The sequence below is a fragment of the Hypanus sabinus genome, chromosome 15 (genome assembly GCF_030144855.1).
Source record: "Hypanus sabinus isolate sHypSab1 chromosome 15, sHypSab1.hap1, whole genome shotgun sequence".
NCBI classification, from domain to species: Eukaryota; Metazoa; Chordata; class Chondrichthyes; order Myliobatiformes; family Dasyatidae; genus Hypanus; species Hypanus sabinus.
Window position 1 is genome coordinate 46,444,693 of NC_082720.1, and position 19,110 is coordinate 46,463,802.

A 19,110-nucleotide genomic window follows, 5' to 3' on the forward strand; every position below is an offset into this window, starting at 1 on the left:
CCGCGGCACCTGCCCGCCGCGGCTATTAACAAAAAGGGAATTGCTTTAGGTCCTGAAGAAATAAGAAACCATGTCGATATGCCGGGGGGTGGGGGTGGGGGGGGGGGAGAAACAAAAAATATTTCAAGCGTCTGTTTTGTCATCCTCGATATCGTTTTAATTATATTCCCATTTAAATGTGGCGTGATTGAACGCGACTTTGGGACAGGCTGTGGATTTCGATTTTAGATTTTGTTATTTTCGATTCAAACAATAAGGGTTACTTCCCTTGAACAAGAACCTTGAAATATTAAAATGACATAATCCTACTGTAAATGCTTTAGTAAGGTTTAACTGTTTCATATGTCGTTCAAATCAAGGGAACAACATTGCCTCAACTTAATTATTTGTATATTTCTATGCCTACCAAACCACGTTAAATACCCTAGAAAATATAGCTTGTTACTTTGGCAAGGATATGATGGATAATCGGCAAGTACGAAATGTTGCACTATGTTAAATTGAAATTGGGGGTGGCAGGATGGTCTGGGAAGAGATGCAAATAAAACGGACCGCTAAAAAAATACTTGGTAGTGAAAGAGTCGTACATGGGGGCTGATGCAATTCTGTGTGAACATATTGCCGTTGTTTTTCTTATTCGTCAAAAGGGCTACACTATTCACAGATTTGGGAATGATATTAGTAACTGGAGAATCTGTCAAAGTAATCACTTTGCCAAAGGGTTTCCACGGTCGTTGTCCTCTTCCCCAATAGAAACTTGCTTTTTTATACATTTAATCGGAATCTATGAGAAAGGAACTGAGTTTACCACGCATCAGACAACATGGAATGTCTGTGAGATGAACGAAACTGTTCACTGAATTGGATCCGTCAGGGATTTGTACTTTTAGCCAGTGATTTTGATTTGCATAAGGATATCTCAGTGAAAAAAATATCAGAATCAGCTATATGATCACTGTCTTGTACAACTTGAAGTTAGTTATTTTCTGGGAGCTAGACAATAATAAAGATTAAAATTACTCGAAATTGCAAATGAAGTGAAGAGGGGAAGCAGCGTTCATGGATTAATGGACCGTTCAGGAATCTGATGGCGGAGGAGAAGAAGCTGTTATTTCAGTATAAATAGCTATATTCGTACTAAATCACAGATAGTAAAATAGTCTCAGGACGCACATTATTTCCGGCGGTATTCTGTCGCGCCAGAAATGGCTGCAATTTTCCCGCTCGGTCTCCTTTTCTTCTAGCGGGGAGCTCTGGCGTTTGGTGAATCAAGGGTTAATAACGGCGGCTTCCTTCATCATTTTGAAGCTAAGTAAGGATGATGGTGGCAGGCCGGATTATTTTTTGTGCGAACGTCTTCTTCTCCGCAGGCTGCGCAATGATAAACCCATCATCCAAAATCTGCAGAACGAACGAGGATCGGCGGCAATACCTGGGAAGCCAGGGGCGAACCTAAGCACTGAACGCAGTCTGTTCTGTGAAACTTTTTTTTACTATCATCCTTCTTGCTTGCCATCGGAATCTAAAGGCCTAGCTTTTGATTGAAATCAGTTACCACGAGGTAATTGCTTAACTTCTGAGAGCCCCTGGCCGTATCAATCAATAGGACACGAAAATGCAGAGGGCGATTCAAAACTGGTGGCACCCCATCTGTCCAAGCTGTTTATTTATCAAATATCTGAGCTACTGTATCATCTTAGCTGCTATTGTCAATGTGACGAGCGAGAATCTCTGTCAGCAGGTTTAAAGATAACCCATCAGCAATTACTATTTAAAAACGTTTGCTAACTTCCAATACCAAAATGTTCTTGTAGAGCAGAACTATTGTTGGTAATTATCACACAGTCTCACAGGAATATACAACGCACTTTTAAAGTCTAATATACAATATCATTTTTTTCCTAAATGCTTTCTTACTGTTTTGAATGTTAACTTGATTTTATACATTTTGGAATTTCTTAATCTATTGCTTTATCCTTTTAGTCATTGCAAGAATTGACCACTTAGAGTTGTTAGCTAATTTGTATTAACTATTTTCTCTCATTTTATTAATCAATGTGTTATGACCTATTTGTTTTAGTGCCCCTCCTGTTAAGAGAAAATTGCAATGTTTATTAAATAGCCCTGACCTTCTATCCAAAAGCATAACGGAGTCTTCCGCATCCAATAGTATGCTGAGCTCGCTACGAGAGTAAGGTACAAAGAAAAAACACCCTAACTGCCTGGAAGACGATCATAAACGGTAACAGAATTTCTGCATTCATGGGAGGGGATTGTAGCAAAAATAATGTGCATACAATCTATGACAACCAACAGTGAGAGGGCAGTGCTCTTTGCTTATAGCTACTTTCGGTTAGTTTTGCACTCGTCCTGAAGAAAGGTGTCTGCCCGAAACGTCGGCTGTTTATTCATTTCCATAGATGTTCCCTGACCTCCAGCAGTTTGTACGTGTATTACTATATGTGAAATCTCGAGCTGATACGTTACTTTTGCGAGAGGACTGGAGATACTTAGGCAATTATGTCAATTCAACTTGATACTTGGTGGCCGTCACGTGAATTGTACGCATATTATTTCGTTTAGATTATGAAGTTTGATTTCACTATTTTTTGTGGTTTTGCATTAACATTTGTCGAGTATTTTCGAGAAGGATTTGACTGCCCCTATCGAAGTGATGGGGTGGGGACGCCTGGTTTGCACGAGTTAATGCAACTCTGCGTATTTGTAACAAAACGTGTAGGTTTTCATTACAACTAAGAATAACAGCCATTTAACAACCAATAAAGAGTAGAATAAATCAATATTCAAGCACCTACCATTATCCATTGAGTCTTATTAGCTGGAAACTGCATTGTAAAAGGGATTACTTCTATCTGACCCAAATCAGTTTTCTTTTGGTTTTTGGGTTCCTGTTCTATGTAAAAGTGATATCTTTAATCTGGGAGGCCAAATCTTTTTCTTCTATATTTTCTCCTTGGCTTTGTAAAATTTTTAAAGATGCATTAAGTATAGGCAAATTACCACAATCTTTTTATGAAGCTTCTATTTCTTTAATTCTTAAAAAAGATAAAGATCCTACTGAATGCACATCCTGTCGGCCTATATCCTTGTTGAATACAGATTTTAAGATTTTTAGTAAAATTTTGGCTATTAGATTAGAAAATATATTACCTCGAATTATTTCTGAAGACTAGACTGGATTTATTAAAAATTGCTATTCATCTTTTAACATTAGAAAATTAATTAATATTATTTATACTTCTTCATCTAAAATACCAGAATGTGTCATTTCTTTAGATGCTGAAAAAGCATTTGATAGAGTTGAATGGCCATATTTATTTAATACAATGCAACAATTTAATTTTAGTTCAAAATTTATATCATGGATTACATTAATATACCATAAACCCTTAGCTTCGGTTTTTACCAATAATCAAAGATCCCCTTTTTTTCAGTTATTTCGTGGTACAAGGCAAGGTTGCCCTTTAAGTCTTTTACTATTTGACATTGCTTTAGAGCCTTTGGCTATAGCTATTCGTGAATTACCCAATATTCTGGGTATTACCCATGGGGAGAGGACGTATAAAGTATCATTATATGCTGATGATTTGTTATTATACATATCTGACCCTGAAAGATCTATTCCTGCTATTTCGTCTTTGCTTGCTCAAATTAGTAACTTTTCTGGTTATAAATTGAATTTTAACAAGAGTGAAATATTTCCATTAAATATGCAAGTTCCAATTTATAAACATTTACCATATAAAATTGTTACAGATTATTTTATTTACTTATTTATTAAAATTACTAAAAACATAAATAGCAGACCTATACTTGGAATTCTGGATCAGAATGGTCCAACATAGACCAATCTAAACCAATCCCTCAAAATCACTCTGAATACAGACTGGGCACAGTCCCACTCTGGTTCTTCTTTTCTGTACTTCATTAATGGCTGCGAGTCCTTCTTACTTTGGCCCTGTGCTGAATAACACCATGATTTTTTAATTGAATTGGGGGATCTAATTCAACACTTATGAGTTTCCACATTCATATGAAATTCACTATTGCCTTTTGTGTGTAAAGACAGTTTTTGGTAGTTTTAGGAAAAGAGTACAGGCTGTGCCAAGGCAAGGGTTACATTAAATTCACAATTACCTTGTAAGCTTAAGCACTGAGGACTTTACTATCCAGCACCACCTTGATCAGGGAATCATTTCTTTAATTTGGACAATTGACCAGGTTACTCCTCTGAGAAGTATGTGGGGTGGAAACCAGAGTATTATAAAATATAGAAAGCAAACTCCCAAAAATCCGAATTTAAAACACAAAATGCTGGAAATACCAGAACTTCGTGCAGCATTTGTAGTGAGAGAACCGTGTTAATTATTCAGGACAATGACCTTTCATCAGAGCTGAGTGAAGTTAGAATTAAGCTGACAGTTCCAGAAGAATGGACGAAGTGTGGTGAGACAACAGGGAAAGTCTGTGATTGAATGACATGTGTTGGTGGAGCTGGCTAAAAGAAAATGGAAAAGGTTGTCTGGAGGAGATATAAATAAATGGGAATGAAATCTAAAATGCCAGAAAACGAGGGAGGCAAAAATACTGAATGTTGGAAATGTAAGGTACAAAACTGGAATGGCTGATGAAAACTGTCGGAGAATTCAACAGAAAGCTGTTGAATTTGATGCTGAATGCCTGGCTGGGCAGTAAGTTGAAAGGAGTTCATCAACCTGTCTGATTTTCCCCATGAGGAAGACCATATTGTAAGCACCAAATGTAATATATTAAAATTGGTTGAAGTGTGAGTGAGTCTGCATCTGATTGGTATATTTAGGTACTGGATGACAAAAGGAAAAGATAATAGAACAGGCATAGCTTGTACTAAGGTTGCATGTGAAGGAGAGTAGATATGATGTTGATGGAAGTATGAACTGCAGGGCTGTAAAGGAGTGTAGAGGTGATGTCAATGGAAGTGTGGACTATAGTGCTGTGAATAGAACAGCCCTTATGAATGCTGAAATGAGCATTCAGTGAAGTGCTGTCTGGAGTCTGATCTCTTGATTGGTCTGGTGGAGGATAAGGGGAAAGCTTTAATTCTCATTGGAGGAGAGGGGCTGTATGAGAAATGGAGCAGCAGTGACTGAGAGCTCCATCAGCCATGGTGAATAGTTAACCAGGGTTAATGAAAAAGAAACAAATATTGGAGTGCAGCAGAACTATTCAGAAGCAAATCTACATCTGTTTTACAGACCTGTTAGCCCGGTTCTGAAAGTTTTCAGTTGGTCAGTGAAACGTTAGATCATGCTTTATGGCAGATGAAGGTTCAAGTAGTGGATGTTATTTCAGGTGTAGTTCCAGGTCTCTTAAGAGACCGTTAGTGAAACAAAAAAGAAGCTTTTGCCATGTTTATTTGCATGCTTGATGAATTTTGTGTATTCTCTAGATTTATTAATGATTACCATAATGGAATAGAAAATAGATGAAGTATTGGAGCTAGACTGAAGAATACAAGTGAAAACAGATAGAAGATTAAACAATTGCACTAATAGAGCTCACAGTGTATATATAATCATCTATTTGGACACAGAAAATAACACTTAAAAATAATACATGAAAATAAATAGTGAAAAGCTACAACAGAGGAAATCTGAATAAATTTTAAGGTCTAAATGCAGCAGGAACTGAAAATTATTAAAAAGACCAATGGAATTTTTAGTCATGTAGATATAATAGGATCTTTTAAGAAACTCTCAGATAGAAAAATAGAGGGATATGTGCTAGGGAAATTCTAGGCAGTCTCTAGAGTACATGGTCGGCACAACATTATAGGCCAAAGGGCCTCTAATGTGCTGTAAATTTCTATGTTCTCTGGTTATTCTCATCCTCCTAATATTATTGGATTCAGATCATGCTGGGCACTATACCTTGAAGGATATATTGCCCTTGAACGGGTCTGTATGTGTCTCCAGCAGTTTGCTTTTTATCACGATGCTACTTGGCAATATCATTGTATTCCATGGACTGATGGGTGGTTTGTTTCATGTTTCCAGGATATTCAGGGAAATGATGTGGTAGGTACAAATTACTGTAACTGGTTAGTGTCTAGGACTTGGGCATTGTATTGAAAAATCAGTCTCAGCAATGAAGACAGGAAACAGTTTTATTTCAATTGATGCCAAGTTATTAATTTAAAAATTTAGAATGATATATTTTCATTAACCAAAATAATTGAAGCTTCCAAAGCAAATGCACCAAATTGAGTTGGGTGATATATTAGTCATGAACTCATTATAGTGCACGCAGTCTCACTCTGTTATTTGGGCTGCAATCATACTGGACCTGGTCTTTTTATCCTCACCAGTTCCTAAAGATCTAGGCATTGTTGGCAAGCCCAGCTTTTGTAGCTCACCCTTAGTTACACATCAACTGAGTGCATTGCAAGACCATTTCACAGTGAGTATTTATTTTTGTGCTGTAGAGAAGGACATCAGTGAAACTCACGGATTTTGATGGTGGTCCTGACTTTGTTTTTAAGTTCCAGGTTATAAATCTAAATTTAAATTCCGTAATTGTTGTTTGGACTCTGACCTCTGGATTACTTGTCCTGTTCTTTTTATTACTAGTTGAAAGCTTTAACCATTGTGCCTCGACTGTAGAGTTGACATTGATGCTCCTCTCCACCAACCTATAAGAGCATACCATGCTTGCTTAAGTGGAATTTGCTGGACCTTCAATTCTTGGACACTTCTGCAAGGTCCCAGAATTGAGCTTCAAGCAGTATATGACTGAGACCTTGCTTCTAGAACACTCATCTTCCAGCTTGTCCTCTTTCCCCTCCCCCCACCCTCTTATTCTGGCAGCTTCCACCTTCCTTTCCAGTCTGATGAAGAGCCTCATCCCGAAACATCAACTGTTAATTCTTTCCATAGATGCTGCTGGACCTGCTGAATTTCAGCAGCATTTTGTGTATGTGTTGCCAGGAATACCCCTACCAGCCTTTGATGGAAGGCAAGTCAGAGAAAGGACCTTTGCTTTGTGTGAAAGCTATCAATGAACTTAATTAATGTCATTGACAATCAAAGATACTTAAAACCTATTAATATTGTTGTAAATAATTAAAATTTCCACTAAAGAGAGAGAAATGAATTAGAAGCAGATAATGAGTTAAAGATCATTAAAACAAAAATAAAATCACTTTAAAAGATAATTTACTTCACCTATTTTGCAGGCTTAGAATCTCATTCACAGGAGTGGAGTCTCTGATTCCACACCAGGATTGATATGACACAGAATCAGAGATGCAGATCCTCCAACTTAGTATCACAGCACTCTAGCAAGACGTGGCACTGTCATTGGACTCCACATGGCACCCAGGTAAATGACAAGGTTCAGTGGTACCTATAACCTATCAACCAACTTGCTTAACCTCAGTTTGTCTCTAAAATCTCCCCAGCAAATTAGCCAAAACATTAATGTAATGTAGTGTGTTGATATTTTCACCAACAGATGGCACCATCTCATTTTAAGATTCGGTGATGCTACATTAACTATTAGAAGGTATGGTTGAAAATATAAAAAATTCTGTATTAATTTCCAGAGGAATTCTTTCGTTGTTCTCTGGATGGGGAGGTCACTGCCATGATGATGTCTATTGCCCTTCCCTGGTTCTCTAAGAAGGCGTTGGTGGGCACTGAGCTGCTGCAGTCTTTGCAATGACAGTTCCCTATGCTTGTGCTAAATAGGGAATAAATTGATCTTTAGCCCAATAACAACAGATAATAAATTACATCCAAGTCAAAAGCTGGAACACATGGTTGGAGAGAGAGATACTCAGAATAAAGCTGCTCCTTATGTTCAAAATCCCAGAGTTGTCAGGTATGATTCAAATATATTGCGATTGTTTCTGAAGATTCATAGTCAGTTGTTGCATTTTTTGAATAATGTACTTTGTGGCCATTAATTATGTCTCTAGTTATTTTGAATCACAGGAAATGTGGATGGAAGTCAGAAACAGGAAGGGGCCAATAACTCTGCTGGGTGTTTTTTATAGACCCCCCCCCCCCCCCCCTACCACCACCACCACCAATAGTAATAGAGACAGATGCGGAGGCAGATTCTGGAATGGTGCAGTAATCATAGGGTTGATATGATGGGTGTTTTTAACTTTCCTACTATTGACTGGCATCTCCTTAGAACAAGGAGTTTAAATGAAGTGGAGTTTGTTAGGTGTGTTCAGGAAGGTTTCCTGACACAATATGTAGATAAACCAACTGGAGGAGAGGCTGTACTTGATCTGGTATTGGGAAATGAACCTGGTAAGGTGTCAGGTCTCTCAGTGGGAGAACATTTTGGAGGTAGTGATCACAATTCTATCTCCTTTATCATCGCACTGGAGAGGGATAGGAGCAGACTGTTTATGTCAATACTTAATCGGAGTGGAGGAAATATGATGCCACTAGGCAGGAACTTGGGAACATAAATTGGGAGCAGATATTCTCAGGGAAATGCATGGGAGAAATGTGGCAAATGTTCAAGGAACATTTGCATGGCATTTTGCATAGGTGTGTTCCATTGAGGCAGGGAAAGAATGGTAGGGTAAAAGAACCATAGTGTACAAAGGATATAGAAAACCTAGTTGAAAAGAAAAGCTTATGAAAGGTTCAAGAAAATTGTCAGAGCTCTAGAAAATTACAAGGGTGCCAGAAAGGGGCTCGAGAATGAAATTAGGAGAGCTAGAAAGGGCCATGAGAAGGGCTTGGTGAGCAGGATTAAGGAAAACCCCAAAGCATTCTACAGGTATGTGAAGAACAAGGGGATGAGCCATGTAAGAATAGGACCAATCAGGAGCGAGAGAGGAAACAAGTGCATGGAGCCAAAGAAGGTAGCGGAGGTACTTAATGAATATTTTGCTTCAGTATTCACCAGTGAAAAGGACATATAGCAGACTGAAATGCTTGAATGTATAAACATTTAGAAAGAGGATGTGCTGGAGCTTTTAAAAAGTATTAAGTTAGATAAGTCGATGGAACCGGACAAGATATACCCCAGGCTACTGTGAGAAGTGAGGGAGGAGATTGTGGAACCTCTTGCAATGATCTTTACAACATCAATAGGGACAGAAGAAGTACCAGGGATTGGAAGGTTGCAGACATTGTTCCCTTGTTCTAGAAAGGGAGTAGAGATAACCCAGGAAATTATAGACCAGTAAGTCTTACTTCAGTGGTGGGTAAGTTGTTGGAGAAGATCCTAAGAGGCAGGATCTATGAACATTTGGAGAGACATAATCTGATTAGGAATAGTCAGCATTGGTTTGTTAAGGGCAGGACATGCCATGCAAACCTGATTGAATTCTTTGAGGATGTAACAAAACACATTGATGAGGGTAGAGCAGTCAATGTATTATATATGGATTCCATTCCCTTGCGAGGCTCATTCAGAAAGTAATGAGGCATGGAATCCAAGGAGACCTTGCTTTGTGGACCCAGAATTGGCTTGACCACAGAAGGCAAAGGGTGGTTGTAGATGGTTCATATTCTGGACGAGGATGGTGACCAGTGGTGTTCTGCAGGGATCTGCTCTGCGACCCCTACTCTTAGTGATTTTTGTAAATTGCCTGAATGAGTAAGTAGAAGGGTGGGTTAGTAAGTTTGCTGATGACACAAAAGTTTGGAGTGTTGTGGATAGTCTAGAAGGTTGTCAGAGGTTACAGTGGGACATCAATAGGATGCAGAACTGAGCTGAGAAGTGACAGATGGCATTCAACCCAGATAAGTGTAAAGTGGTTCATTTCAGTAGATCAAAATTGAAGGCAAAATATAATATTAATAGTAAGGTTCTTGGCAGTCTTGACTGTTTGAGAAACAGGGACACCTAGGGGTTCATGTCCATAGGACACTCAAAGCTGCTGTGCTGGTTGACAGTATTGTTAACAAGGCATATGGAGTAATGGCCGTCATCAACCGTGGGATTGAATTCAAGAGCCGTGAGGTAATGTTACAGCTATGTAAGACCTTAATTAGACCTCACTTGGAGTACTGTGTTGAGTTCTGGTCACCTCACTGCAGGAAGGATGTGGACACTGTAGAGAGAGTGCTGAGGATATTTCCAAGGATGTTGTCTGGATTGGAGAGCACGCTTTATGAGAATAGGTTGAGTGAACTTTGCCTTTACTCCCTGGAGCAATGGAGGTTGAGAGCTGACCTGATAGAGGTATACAGAATAAGATGATGAGAGGCATTGATCGTGTGGATATCCAGAGGCTTTTTCCCAGGGCTGAAATGGCTTACATGAGGGGGCATAGTTTTAAGGTGCTTGGAAATGGTACAAGGGGGATGACAGAGGTAAATTTTTCACACACAGAGTAGTGAGTGCATGGAATGCACTGCAGTGATAATGGTAGAGACGGATACGATAGGGTCTTTTAAGAGACTCTTAGATAGGTACATGGAGCTTAGAAAAATGGAGGACTATGTTCGTAGGGAATTTCTAGGCAGTTTCTAGAGTAGGTCACATGGCACAACATTGTGGGCTGAAGGGCCTGTAATGTGCTGTAGATTTTTATGTTCTATGTTTTCTTTGGATTTATTTTCTGTAAATAATTGCCCCAAATGTGTGTGTCCCTTCGGTGGCGAGTCAAATCCTGTCTTTTGACGGTTAAGCTGTGTATTCCCGTTTACAACCAAATGGCAAAATTCGGTCTCTGCAAAGTCTACCCCTTCTTAGTGTGTGCCTAGAACATAACGTATTCATCAATAGGGTTTGAAGAAAATTATCAAGTTAAGATTAATTTTGAATTAAATGTTGATGCCATGTTTGACTGGCTAGATATTGCTCAAGACCTGGGTCATGAGGGTGACAGGATAAGAGGCAGAAACTGCCTTGCTTGTGCAAGCTGACAACACACAGATATAGATCATGCCAACAATGAAGTATTGTTAATCTTTTTCTGAGATTGTGTAGCAAGTAGCAAATAGAAGAACTAACTGCAGACATGAATCCCTAATTTTGTGTATTGCATGGGAACTTTAGTAAACTTGCTGATACCTAACAAGTGCTTTGGAAATTGCTGACTAAGTATGTTTAGCTGTTGGCTATTGCCCAAAATTTACTGTATAAATTTGAGTTGTAAGCTGACATTGTTGGAGTCACAAGACAATGGCTCCCTGTGATCATGTGATTAAAGGGTTAACCGTGTACCAAGGTCTGTGTCTTTATTTCTGTTCCCTAATAAAGTAAAGTCTCTCATAGTGAGTGGCGACAAAATTATTTTTTGGTAAATCAGAGTAAATTCTTTGACAATTGATAAGAAACACTGGTACATGTTGGGAAATAGTTATTTCAGATTCCTAAACCAGGCCACAAATTCCTGTACCAGGCCAAGATGGCGGCACGACACAGCTTGCAGCGGCCGCTCCGGAGCTGATATGTTATTTGTTTTATTTGTTAAGCGAGGTGCCGTGCGCAATCCTAATCTGATGAGGAACGGACGTGGGAACTCAGAGGAACATCTGGAAATCTCCAGGAAGACCTTCTTCGTTGCAGCTGCTGCTGTGAAGTCCGGGTCTCTGCTGGGAAGAACGGGCCCCCAGTCCTTGGGGTCGCGTTGCCGGTGGCTGTTGGCGGGGGTGTCTTAATATGCTCGGAGAGGCTGTGCCGGAGAGCGCTGTGGGTGTCCATAGCAGGGGTATTCCCTTCTGCTGTCTGCGTGGGATGACAAGTCTATCGGGACCCTGAGGACTTGTGGAAACTGTGTGATGGTTTCTTTCGAACTTATAGTCTTTTAACATCTTTGGACTATTTTTACTGTGCCCATGATCTGTTTTTTTTATCAATTATGCTATTGTTTGCACTGTTGTAACTATCTGGTTTTGTGCAGGTCTTGTATCTTTAGTTTTTGGTCTTGTTTTGTCTGGCAGATTTGGAGCTCCTTTCCGGGGAATGCGCTAAGATGGTAGCACAATATTAATACGCAGCAGCCTCTCTGGACTCTGGATTGGGGATTGCCAAACGTTATGTGGATTTTCTGGTGTAGTCTGTTTTGTCATGCGCTTTTGTGATATCATTCTGGGGGAACGTTGTCTCATTTTTTAACTACATTGCATTTGTGGTTTCTAAATGACAATAAACTGAATCTGAATTATATTCTTATCCAACTTGTACAATTCTAGCTACAATAATGTTACCAATGTAAAAAGATTTAAATATTAGTCAATACATGAAGTAAAAATGATTAAGCACAATAGTTGTCAGGATCCGACAGAGTTTCTGCTCAGAATATGTATTTTGTGAGACCAGTCTATCTCAATGTTGCAGTTTTGTTCTTTTATTTATTTTTACATTGTATTTGCATTCCTAAATTACTGTTTAGCCCAGGGTTTCTCAACTGGGGTTCCGCGAGAGATTGTGATTTAAAAAAACATGAATTTGAACTTTACTCAACGCATGATGCTAGCACCCACTGTGGTGAGCAGCCCTGTTATCAATTTCATTAGAGGTCTCTCGGCCCAGTAAGGCAGTGCGCAGTAGGACTATGTTTATTTGCTTGAGTCCATTCTCAGTTTTTGACACAAGATAGGGGAGACCGTTGATAATCGGTGAGTGCTGTATTGCACTGAAAGGAGGAGGATAGCCTGGTGAAGAGCATGAAGTGTGTTTTCCGAGCATTGAATGGACTCGCCCAATTTAGGCTGTGATGTCAGCCTCTCCCTCCCAAATTACCTCCCCCAAATTGGTCTACTTACCAGACACTTTTCATCATATGAACTGGTTGGAAAAGTCTCTGCGAGGCCCTGGAGAAAAAGTTTTGACTTCAAGTGGCAAGATTCTTGGATTTAAAAGGTAACTGAATCTTTGAAAAAATAATGTTGCGAAAGGAAATCTGAAATGTTTCCACTGCTATTGGGCTTGAGAGTGAGGAATGATATCAGGAAGTCTAGAATCTTATTGAAAACCACCTCAAAGAACTGAAGGCCAAAACTGAACAGTGTTTTTCCTCCTTTTCAACAGGTGTATGACTGGGTGAGGGACCCTTTCTCTGAATCTTTTGCTTAGCCTGAAAACTTGACTTTGAGAGAAGAGGGAGAACTTTGTGAGCTGCGCTCTCGTCTTGCACTCACGATGAGATTTACTGACAAGTTCTTGATTTCTGTGAAAGAAGAGTATCCTGCTATTCACAGGAAAGCAATGAACATTTTGCTGCAGTTTTCAACTTCTTACATGTGCGAGCAAGTTTTTTCTTGTGTAACAAGCATCAAGAGCAAGGATGGAAATCATCCTGTTTCAGTTGAAATCTGTGTATACTTATCTCAAGTTCAACCTAGAATTGAGTATTTTTGCAGCAAAAGGCAAGCACACTTTCACAGGCTAGGCCTATATTTGAGTCTGATCACATCACTTAGTAAGAAAATGTCTTTTCAAAGTCTTGTACAAGAATTGTCCAAGGCTATATTTTTATTCATATTGCTTTGGCTTATGGTCTTCAGTAACTTTACTATTCTACATTGTCAATAAATGATCATGTTGTAAATAGCATTAATTAAAATCAATTTACAACCTTTATTTAAGTTAAATCTACCAAGCCTATCTTTAGAAAAATTAAATCCCATTTTGACTTAAGCCAGTTATTTAACAAAAATTTATTATTTTTGTCTTATGAGATCTCAAAATTTATTCAAGGGAAAGAAAGATTAATTTCAAGAATGGTAAGCTAAGCTTAACTACCTTTTTTTTTCAAGGAAGGTTGGCTAAAACTTCATTCTCTACTTAAAAGAGCATTGACAATTATTTTTAGATAATTATATTTACAACTTTCTGATCATGTTAATGTACCATGAGCCATGGCTATAATAATGTTTATGCAGGGGTTCCTCCAAGGCAAAAGGGTTGAGAAAGGCTGTTAATATACCCTCATGTCTAGTTCAATAGAACTGTTCTCTGTTCATTTGTTAAAATATGAACCAAATAATTGTGAATGTCAACTTGCTAGCACAGTAAAGTAGTATCAGTTAAAGTAAATATTATGATAATCTGGCATACTCTGTACCACTGGGTTGTATTTATGAACCCCAAGATATCCATCTGAAAAGGGGTTTTCTTTCAGGTGAGTTAGGTTAATTATCTATGAAGAGGATAATTCTTATGGGTAACTAACCTAATGCTCAGCGACCTATCCTATCCTAATCTAGAAATGAAGGTTAACAACCTGAAACAGCAGCTTTGTTTGTCTCTCCTTTGATGATATTTGTTTAGAGATACAGCACTGAACAGGCCCTTCCAGCCCAACGAGCCACACTGTCCGTAACCCACCTAATACTCGCCTAATCACAAGTGTATTTACAATAACCAATTAACTTACTAATCAGTATGTCTTTGGACTGTGGGAGGAAACCAGAGCACCCAGAGGAACCCCACGTGCTCACAGGGAGAATATACTAACTCCTTACAGGAGGCACCTAAATTGAACTCCAGAACCCTCCAAGCTGCAATAGCATAATGCTAACCACTATGCTACCGTATAGCAACTGAATACAGTGGCAAAGTTTAGGATGTCAGCAGATGATTCAGTTTCTCTGTGACCTGATCTTGGATATGCTTTCACATAGACAGTTGTTATGTGGCTGATTTAGCCGAATTTCCGATCATACAGCGTTCCCCAGAATACTATATGTCATTGAATGTAAGGGTAGGTAAAGTGATTCCCTCTTATTGGATATGATGGAGTATCGCTTGGCACTAAAATCATTGAGTATTATTTGTCATGTATAAGCACGTACCTTTGAAGGAATGTAGGCCTTCATGTATTTCAAGGTCTGCTTAATTTTCTGAAGAATTGTGGTTAGAAGTGATTGTGCAATTATCAGCAAACAATCCTGTTTCTGGAATGTTGTTTGGACCCAGAGAATTGTTTCTGTGATTACGGGGATCTCAGGAGAAAGCTGAGATGGAACATCCATTTGGACATGTGCGCAAGACAAACATTGGGAACTCATGATGGTGCCCACAATTAATGGGGAATATAGTAGTGGTGGCAATATTATCAGCTTATAATCTACAAACTATAGCTATGATAAAAGCAGAAAATTGTTTTGTAAAAAAAAAAGGACAACAAAGAAGTCACGCAAAATTTATGAAGAGGAAAACATTTCAAATAATTTTAGCCAAATTTGCATGTGGAGCTGGGCTGTCTTTTTTTGCTTGCTGCCCAATATGATTCTTGAGTGACTTCAGTGGAAATTAAAACTGGGCAGAAAGAGGGGGAAGGAAAAGAAATGAGAGATCTGTGATTGTGTAGGTTGCCACATATAATTAGTTGATAATGTACTGATTGTACAAAGTTAAGGAAAGAGAAGGTGAAACAAATTATAAAATCAAAAGGTGTATCCAGAGGAATGTATATAGCAGCAGGCAAACAGAGCATGATGGAGCCTTAAAGTCCTAGAGAATGTGTTAGTTTATTAGAACCTACTTTCCGTTCTACAGACAGCAACCTATAAGTGTTATGGGGCTTGGGATTCCCTTGTAGGTGCATGCATGTACTGAAATCCCAAACTTTCTATCAGGTGTTTGTTAGTGCTTTTCAGATACATAGACAAGCAGAAAGATTTTCCATATAGTTTGTTCATCATAACAATAGACAGTAGGTTCAGAAGTAGACCATTCGGCCCCTCGAGCCTGCACCACCATTTTGAGATCATGGCTGATCAATTACTATCAATACCCGGTTTCTGCCTTGTCCTCATATCCCTTGATTCCCCTATCCATAAGATACCTATCTAGCTCCTTCTTGAAAGCATCCAGAGAATTGGCCTCCACTACCTTCCGAGGCAGTGCGTTCCAGACCCCCACAACTCTCTGGGAGAAGAAGTTTTTCCTTATCTCTGTCCTAAATGACCTACCCCTTATTCTCAAACCATGCCCTCTGGTACTGGACTCTCCCAGCATCTGGAACATATTTCCTGCCTCTATCTTGTCCAATCCCTTAATAATCTTATATGTTTCAATCAGATCCCCTCTCAATCTCCTTAATTCCAGCATGTACAAGCCCAGTCTCTCTAACCTCTCTGCGTAAGACAGTCCAGACATCCCAGGAATTAACCTCATGAATCTACGCTGCACTTCCTCTACAGCCAGGATGTCCTTCCTTAACCCTGGAGACCAAAACTGTACACAATACTCCAGGTGTGGTCTCACCAGGGCTCTGTACAAATGCAAGAGGATTTCCTTGTTCTTGTACTCAATTCCCTTTGTAATAAAGGCCAACATTCCATTAGCCTTCTTCACTGACTGCTGCACTTGCTCATTCACCTTCAGTGACTGATGAACAAGGACTCCTAAATCTCTTTGTATTTCTCCCTTACCCAACTCTACACTGTTCAGATAATAATCTGCCTTCCTGTTCTTACTCCCAAAGTGGACAAACATGGGGTTTATCAGTGCATTGTTATGCAGATCTAATTTGACGAGTCTGTTTTTATTTACTCTACGTTGACCTTAAATAATGAGCACACACATCCTCAACAGAGTGAGATATTTATTTGATATATACAGTATCTTCATATTTATTGATTAGGAATAGCGATCATGGTTTCAAGTAAAGTACCTTAATGCTGAATTAGAACAATTGCAATTGCCAGGTTTAAGTTTTTTTTCCCCCCAAGATGAGCAGACCTAACAAATTTCAACATTTTGATTCATTTCAAATACCATAGTTTGATTATTTTTTATATTCTACATGTTCTTAACTTTTGGGAATATTCTGTTCTTTTTTCCCCATCTTGGCAATTTGTCTATATGTGTTTTTTAATAATGTTTTCTACTTAGCTCAACTGCATAATTATTAACACTTTATTTTCAGCCAGGTACATTAACAGACATTTACCCATGATCCAGACGGGATCCATGTTATTTTTTTCTTTCATTGATTCAAACTTGACCTAACCCCAAAGAAATTCCTCATCTTTCCCTTTTATATGCATTGAACAAACCTCTATGCATTTCCAGATCTTTGATTTGCTTTGAACTTGTTCTGTATTATGAATATTTTGAGCAGCTGGATTTAATTGGTATTATCTCCTGAGTCAGAAGTTTACTAGTTCAAGTTTATAACACAGTGGCACAATAATAGAGCAAGTCTCATGCTTTAGAGGTGACATCAAAATTAAAGCTTTATCTAGTTTTTAACCCCTGCAGTACAAACCTCATTTTACTGAAGTGGAAGTTGCTGCAATTAAATTTGGGAATTATTGTTTATTCTTAAATAATTTTAACACGTTAAAATCCTGCTAGTTTTTACAAAGAGGAAATTGACATCTGTCAATCTTTCAATAGGACTGCCTTTTTGATTTCTTGCCGGAATATCCATAGTAAGAGTTTGATTTAAATTCAGAGACTTTATTGGAAACTCTTCAAGATTTCCTTTAACAGTCCTCATGAACTTTGGTGTAAATACAGTTTAATTTCATTAAGAAAATATGCCATTTGTTTATCAATATGTTGTGTATGAATGGGCTATGAGAATCTTCAGCAAAATAATTCTGTTGTTAAACATACAATATTTTAGAATGAATAGCAAGGGATTAAAATAAACAAGTTCAAAGAGTATTTTAAAACTGTATATAGTCTTTGTGAGATGACATTGAGAATGCTGTGTATACCCTTCATCTTTGTACTTTCAAAAGAAGTTCAGAAGGAGGGACTTTATTGTTGATTCCAGAAAGTAAAGAAGTGTTTGATGAAAAAAGATGAGCTACCTTTACTTTGTTTTTGTCTTTTTAAAAACTGGAAGATTCAGAGAAAGTGATACAAATGTTTAAAATTATGAAAAAGTAGACCAATTGCATCCTGGCATCCTTTCTAATTGTACAACATTTAAGCTTAACACATAAATTACATCAAAAGGAAACTAAGAAATGCAGAAAAAAAAGTTTTATTGAAAAAAGTTTATAGAAGGAATGGAACAATCTCGTCCAAGTGAATGAGGTTTTAGAGTTGTACTGTTCACTGTGAATAGGTAGATGGACAGTAGAAAGATCTTACCATGTTAGATTACAGGCATTTAAGAAACTCTAGATAGGTTTAGGGTTGATAGAAAAATGGATGGCTATGTAGGAGGGAAGAGTTAGGTTAAAAGGTTAGCATAAGATAATGAGCCAAACGACCTGTTATATGTTCTTTGTTTTAAACTGTAATTTTGCACTTGCCTCTATGATTGGGATAATAACTGCAATTCACAATTCATTCGAAGTCCTTCATTGGATGTAATGCATGGTCAGTATGAGAAGAAAAGTGCAAAAATATACTTTCAGATAAAAACAAAATACTGGAAATACCGAGAAGATTGACTGAATTTGTGGAGAAATAAACAAAATTCATGTTTCACGCTGATGCCCTTATCAGAGTGGAATGTAATAACTTCATTGACCTTACAGTCAAACCTAAACCTAACCCTAATGCATGGATCCTGCCAGAATACAGTCAGCTGAATCACAGAGCAGAGCAGCCTCCCAAAGTATAGAAACTTACAGCTAATCATATAGTGAGCACGGCGATGTTCTGTGGCACTTTTGTTTCTTACTCCAAAGTCAATCTAGTTGGGGGAATAATAATTGTTTCATATTGTGTGAAGCACATTTATTCACTTAAAATTTTCTTCATAGATTTACCTGGTAATGCTTTCTATTCTACAAATCCTATAACTGCAAGATCTCTACAACTGCAGCAGTCAATGAACCTAATGTATGTCTCCTGCAGAGAAAACAATGATGCCAGGGAATTACAGAGCACTGGAGGAGAAACTATACGAATTGGTCAAATATAAAAACACTGGGGTATAGTGGTTTTCCTCCCACTGAAGTGGTTGGGACTGCAACTAGAGGTCAAAGGTTAAGGGAGAAAGTTGAAAAGTTTAAGGGGAACATGAGAGGAAACTTTACTAAAAGGGACACGAGTGTAGGATGAGCTGCCAGCACAAGTGGTACATGGAAAATAGGGGTATGGAGGGCTATAGCCCCGGTACAGTTCAATGGGATTAGGCAATATAAATGGTTCAGCACAGTCTAGATGGATTGATGGGCCTGTTTCTGTAATTTACTTCTCTATGACTCTAAC

The 19,110-nt window shown here is 38.4% G+C and overlaps 1 protein-coding gene and 1 long non-coding RNA gene across 3 annotated transcripts in view; both read left to right on the forward strand.

Annotated features, from left to right (window-relative positions):
• LOC132405466 (uncharacterized) overlaps positions 1-19,110 on the forward strand; it is an 87,372-nt gene that overhangs the window by 1,406 nt on the left and 66,856 nt on the right. The window lies entirely within an intron of this gene.
• Positions 123-19,110, forward strand: part of LOC132405467 (uncharacterized) — a 35,609-nt gene continuing 16,621 nt past the window's right edge. Inside the window, exons 1-2 of one of the 2 annotated variants that reach the window (XR_009515880.1) lie at positions 123-7,380; positions 11,454-12,147. This is a non-coding gene — a long non-coding RNA (uncharacterized LOC132405467). Of the gene's footprint in view, positions 7,381-11,453; positions 12,148-19,110 lie in introns of those variants that run through there. The other variant, XR_009515881.1, reaches the window with a different exon arrangement.